The 6,394-nt window shown below is 40.3% G+C and overlaps 1 pseudogene; it reads left to right on the plus strand.

Moving 5' to 3' along the window:
* The first annotated feature begins 4,666 nt into the window (after positions 1 to 4,666).
* LOC149185056 (strigolactones hydrolase CXE15 pseudogene) lies at positions 4,667 to 5,931 on the plus strand (annotated as a pseudogene).
* Positions 5,932 to 6,394: the final 463 nt, after the last annotated feature.

Raw genomic sequence — 6,394 nt, forward strand, 5'->3', positions numbered from 1 at the left:
ATGCCTATCCTCCCCACAACAAAATAAATGGCTCGCCAAAATGTTGGGATATGATTATGAGATCATTTACAAGAAAGGGAAAGACAATAGTGTAGCAGATGCATTATCTCGCCAATTTGAGGAGGAAAGTACTCTGCTAGCAATTTCCCTCCCCATTCCAGAATGGATTGAAGAGGCTCGCAGGGAATGGTTTTCACACCCCGGGCTCTCCCAACTCATTTCTCAATTGCAGGTAGATCCAAATTCCACCAAGGGCTACTCATGGCAGGATGATATTCTTCGCTACAAGGACCGAGTCGTAATATCACCAACATCCACCCTCAAAAGTCGCATTTTGGCAGAATTACACTCATCTCCCATTGCAGGACATTCGGGCTTTCAGAAGACGTATGCTCGCACCAGAAGATCATTTTTTTGGACAGGCATGAAAAAGGACATCCTTACTTTCGTAGCAGAATGCGATGTCTGTCAACGCCACAAAGGGGAAACCGTCAACACACTAGGCACATTACAACCATTGCCCATTTCAGCATCAATTTGGACGGAGGTTTCTATGGATTTCATTACAGGTCTTCCAAAGTCAGGGAACAAGTCAGTCATCATGGTGGTTGTGGACCGACTGTCGAAGTATGCTCACTTCTGCGCCCTACCCCACCCGTTTACACCAACTTTGGTCGCTCAATCTTTCATGGATCAGATCTTCAAATTGCATGGCATGCCCACTTCTATTATGTCCGACCGCGACCCGATCTTCACCAGTAATTTTTGGCAGGAACTCTTCAGGATACAAGGCACTCAACTAAAACTCAGTACTTCCTATCATCCGCAAACAGATGGTCAAACCGAAGCTATCAACAAATGTCTAGAAACCTACCTTAGGTGTTTCACTTCAGAAAAGCAACACCTTTGGGTACAGTGGTTACCTCTGGCTGAATGGTGGTATAACACCAACTATCATGCCACCACCAAAATGACTCCCTATGAAGCAGTATATGGTCAACTCCCGCCTTCACCTACTTCGTATCTCAAGGGGTGCTCAAAAGTACAAGCAGTGGATCAACTCCTACAACACCGCGCAACCATGCTCGCCCATCTTTGAGAGAATCTTCATCAAGCTCAGAACCGCATGAAGCAACAAGTAGACCAGCATCGCTCCGAGCGCCAATTTCAAGAAGGGGATCAGGTCTTTTTACGGCTACAACCATATAAGCAAACATCACTCAAAGACAAGGGGTGTCAGAAACTATCTCCCAAATTCTACGGACCATATCAAGTACTTCAGCGCATTGGAGAAGTGGCTTACAAGTTGGCCTTGCCACCTACTGCAAAAATCCATCCAGTTTTCCATGTCTCATGCCTCAAGAAAGTGATTGGGAACAATTGTAGAATTCAGACCAGTCTACCTGAATTGGACGAAGAAGGGTCCATCTGGCTTCAACCTGAACAGGTCCTAGACACACGAGACAAGCAACTGCGCGGCCGCATGATTAAGGAAGTCCTCGTCAAATGGAAAGACACCTCTCCGGAAGATGCAACTTGGGAACCAACCACTATTCTTCAGCAGTTTCCGTAGCTTCAGCCTTGAGGACAAGGCTAGTCTTAAGGGGGAGGGCATGTTAGGGTCCCACACTAACCCCCTTATTTATGTAATGGGATCACGTCATAGTCAAGAGTCAATAAAGCCTATATTAATAATTGTAAGTGGTTAATCCACAATTAATGACGGAACCACAATTAGTTGCAAATGGGCCGTAGTATTAGATAGATGGTATTAATAAAACCCACGGTATTGGTCCGTGGTATTGCATGTATGAGTCATATATAAAGGATAGAGACTCCCTGCGAGGAGCATCGTGTCTTATTTTGTAATCGAGCTCTGCTCTATCGGAGGTTGCCCCCTCGAAGAGGCAAGTGAACATTACTCTCTGAATAATAAAATCATTGTTGTTCTGTGTTCTAGGTATCTTCTCTTCGCATATTCTGTATTTGGGTATCGTTTTGCAGGTTAAGAGCATAACAACTTAGCAAGGGTTGTTCCTTTCTATTAGACCCTAGGGGGTGGCTTTTTGACCTATAACAGGGAGCAGAGCCTAGCCTCAACATTTAATATTGTCTTACCTCTATAAAATAATCAATTTTATTTCTGTATTTCTTTCCCATGATTGCTCTCTCTTATTGAATTGCTAGTTAGTGAGTTGTTGCTAACACCATAATTCTAACTTTGTTTCATTCCTATAATAAGGAATTTCCTTTGGATGTGTTGAAAATTTGAGTTTATATGAAGACACATCACTCTCAAGCATGTTACATGTTATTTGATACTGCTAGTCTCTGATCACCAAGTTTCACATATTAGTGTTGAGTGTTGAGTGATTCACTAGGAATAATATGTTATGCATTACATTGGTAGCTTAGATTTATCATGTGCTCATGGGTAAGTGTTGTTGTGTTTTGTTTAGTTCACTTATCTACAACCATCATGGACCCTCCAAATTATCATTTATATTCTTTTGTTGCAAAATTTTGTTAACTCATGGGTGTGATCAATAAAATGATAATGGGAAGAGCATAACAATTCAATGTATTGCTGCAAGTGCTATTAAAAAATAGATTTGATAGTGCTTTTTTCATTGAAATAAAGAGTTATTGTCATGGTTTTGAGATGGTTCTATTCTATTGTAGAGAAAAATGGTATTATAATCAAGCAAATTAAGTAGTCTAGTTATCGTTATATTATCAAAAAAAAAATAAAGAGGGTGTAGTTAATTTTTTTTTAAATTATAGACATATTATAATTCTTTTTCTATAATTAATATCTGTTTTCATGACATGGATGGGACATATGCAAGTCATAGAAATCCATTTGGTATCAAAGCATTTTGAAAATACTTGCAAAAAATTATATGGTAAACACCTACATTGAATATCCAAACAATGGAAAAGCATTGTTGTCCTTGTTATAGAGAAGTAGAGGACTAACTATGGTAGGGAGTCCTCAGGATTTGCATGACCTAGAAGATCCAAAAGTCAAGTTTACTCAGTTAGAGCAAAACATTGTTGCATTGACATAGATAGTAGCATAATCACTGATAATGAAGGAAAAGGAAACACCATTAGCAAAGATTGAACATGGAGAGCATACGGATAATCCTAAATATTTTGAGAAAAAGACATTTAAAAACTCAAGTAGTAACAATATTTTTCTTCGACTACCCAATATTCCTTTCTAAGTTGAAGTAAAGCTTCAAATACCAATATTTGATGGTCAAATTGATGCTAAAGTTCGAGGTAACTCAAATTTCTAGGACAATTGGCCTTTTCATTATCACCAAGAAAAATAAATTGCTCCCCATAGACTATTAAACTATAGGCATCAAAAGGAATAAATGTTTAGGGGTTACTTTCATGAAATTTTGAAATAATACTCTGATTTTCCTAAAGAGAGAGGACTATTAATAGCTTATAGAGCTATGTTAAGTAAAATTGACTCGAAGAGAGAGTTAAGGTTGTTAGGTTAAGAGTGGTGGTTTTGGGAACTTGGTATTAGTGGTTTATGGTATTGAGCCCATGTTATTACATGTTGTTAAAGCCTTTAAGAGGCTTGGGGATTCCCCATTACAATGTGTCAGAGTTGAGTAGTGAAGGCTCACCTCGTAGAGGCTAAGATGTTGGTTAACTTGGTTGTATTTAAGTCAAGAATAATAATTGATTTATTAATTGGGTTTTGTTGATTGAGATTTTCCAAAATAAAACATTATTTATATGTGTGATATTTTTAATTTTAAAATATTATTGTTAAATATCCTCAAGTGGTATCGGAGCCAAAAATTTATATATAGCTTGGTTACTTGGATCTTATGGATGTATCATACCTTGGGTTTAGTGAGAGAGAGGGAGGCTTAAAGGATTAGGTCTGTTATGATATTTTTGATGATTGTGAGATTTGATTTATTGATTGTGAGATTTGATTTAACCCTGTCCACTAGTGATCTTTTCCTTGCATTATTGCTTGTACTATGGCGTATTTTTCTCCTGAGATATGTTATAAAAAGCTTGTAATAAGTGATTGATGGTACTATGAGCAATGCGACACCATGTCCAGGGTTCAAGATCCAATCCGATGCCTTTGGCATATGGAGATCAAGGATGCAGTGAAATGCATTCTTCCCACAACATGAAGGACCAGTTACTCATGCAAACTCTATGCCAAGTGGTGCGGCTGTAACTAAAAGTTGAAGGGCATCTGTGATCATTGCCATTAATGATAATAATATAATATCAACTATTCTCTGCTTTAATGTTGATTATGCAATATAAACAAACATTTACCAATTTAAATAATATTATCTTTTGGTAAAGATTGATTACACTCGAAATTCTATCTTTAATGATTGGCGTAAACGAGCTGTGATGTCATGTTTTAAGATTTGACATTTACAAAAGGATGAGTGTGATGCAGGTTGAATAAAATTGAGTAATATATTTATATTTATTTAACTTTATTTACAATCTAGAACCTCACATGTCATAATTGTGCGCCTGGGATATGTCAGCAGCTTTTCAGTCATCCGTAAGTCTTTGCCATCGAAGACTCAGCGAGCCGGCGGTCTTTGGCCCTTGGAAAAAGTAAAGAAATTGGGAAAAGTATTATAAAATGAAAGGGGAAGAATGGTTCGCCACCAGAGTATTTTGGCCATTGGAAAACCCAATGAAATTGCGGAAAAATAGTATAAAAGAAAGAAAGGGGAATGATTATTCGCCACTGAAGTGAAGAAGTCCCCTGGGCATTGAGAATTCCATGGATTCAGCAGAGGTGGAGAATGTGAGTGGAGTCCTCAAGGTGTACGAAGATGGCACTATTTCTCGTTTGGAGGATCCCCGAATGTTCGTCAAGGCTTCTCTGCAAGGAGAAGGTGAGGTTGCGAGTAAAGATGTTGTGTTGAACGAGGAGCTGGGATTGTGGGTTCGACTCTACGTGCCCTCTTCCCACCTCCAACAACAAACAGAAAACCGCCGCCTCCCGCTGATCGTCTATTTCCACGGCGGCGGTTTCTGCCTCGCCTCTCCTGCCCTGCCGGATTTTCACAACTTTACTCTCAAATTGGCGGCGTCCGTGGGCGCAATCGTAGTCTCCGTGGCTTACAGATTGGCTCCGGAGCACCGTCTCCCCGCCGCCTACGACGACTGCATCACGGCAGTCGAGTGGGTGAGATCCCACGCGGTAGACGGAGGAGACTTCGAACACGATCCGTGGCTCGAATCCCACGCGGACTTTTCTCAGGTTTATCTGCTCGGAGACAGCGCAGGTGCCAACATCGCACATCATGTGATCGCGCGGTCCTGCGGCGTTGGTGTGTGGAGTCCAATGAGAGTAAGGGGGGCCATTCTTGTGCAGCCTTACTTCGGCGCCGAGCAACGCACACGATCGGAGATCGAGTGCCCACCCGACGCGTTTATCACTCTGCAAGTGAGTGACACGTGTTGGCGGGTTTCGCTCCCTGTGGGTAGTGACAGAGATCATCCATTCAGTAATCCTTGGAGCCCCAGAGCGCCCAAGCTGGAAGAGGTACCGTTGCCCCCCTTGCTGGTAGCCATCGGTGGTAGAGATATACTCAGAGATCGTGGCCACGACTACTGTGAGTCACTCAAGCGGTGCGGTAAGAGTGTGGAGGTTGTGGTGTTCGAGGAAGAAGAGCATGCCTTCTATGTCCGCAAACCCCACTGTCCCTCTTCTCAACGCCTGATGGAGCAAATCTCCCGTTTCATCTCCTCCTTTCCGTCAGAGTCCGTGACTCATGTTACCGATATTGCCAGATAGATCGAGACTACAAATCTGAATAATTAGTAGACTTTTGTCCTCGAAAGGTTCACTTTGTAGTTGTATCAAACGAGGAAAGTAAATAATTGATGCCCTAATACTGTTTTAAATCAGTACTGATCATAAGGTCACCATGACCAGTTGAAGTCGTAAACTGGTTAAATTTGGATCAATAGCAAATCAGTGTATGAGGTCAGATAGAGAAAATAATATATGTTGAGCTATAACTTTTTAACTCATTTATGCATAACAGATTCAGTTTACTTATGGTGCCTTCTAAATTAATTGTCTTCGGCCATAACTGTATTAGAAACGCAAATATTTTAACAAAACATGAAAACTATTTTAGAATCAAAGTTTTTGGAATCATCAGCATTCAATAGGAACCGATGGCAACAAATAAACTACACAATCATCAACAGGACAGATTGATATGCACATAAACAGATATACAGATAAACAAAGCTGGTCACAGCAATAATTCAAGATATCGATTTAGGAATATGATTAAAACCTTTAAAGGATCCCTAAAATAATTTTATGCATACGTAATTAGTTTTCTTATTGAAAGAGATA

This window comes from Pinus tabuliformis, chromosome 3_2, assembly GCF_031772625.1.
Source record: "Pinus tabuliformis cultivar Carrire ecotype Pingquan chromosome 3_2, CPIR1, whole genome shotgun sequence".
NCBI classification, from domain to species: Eukaryota; Viridiplantae; Streptophyta; class Pinopsida; order Pinales; family Pinaceae; genus Pinus; species Pinus tabuliformis.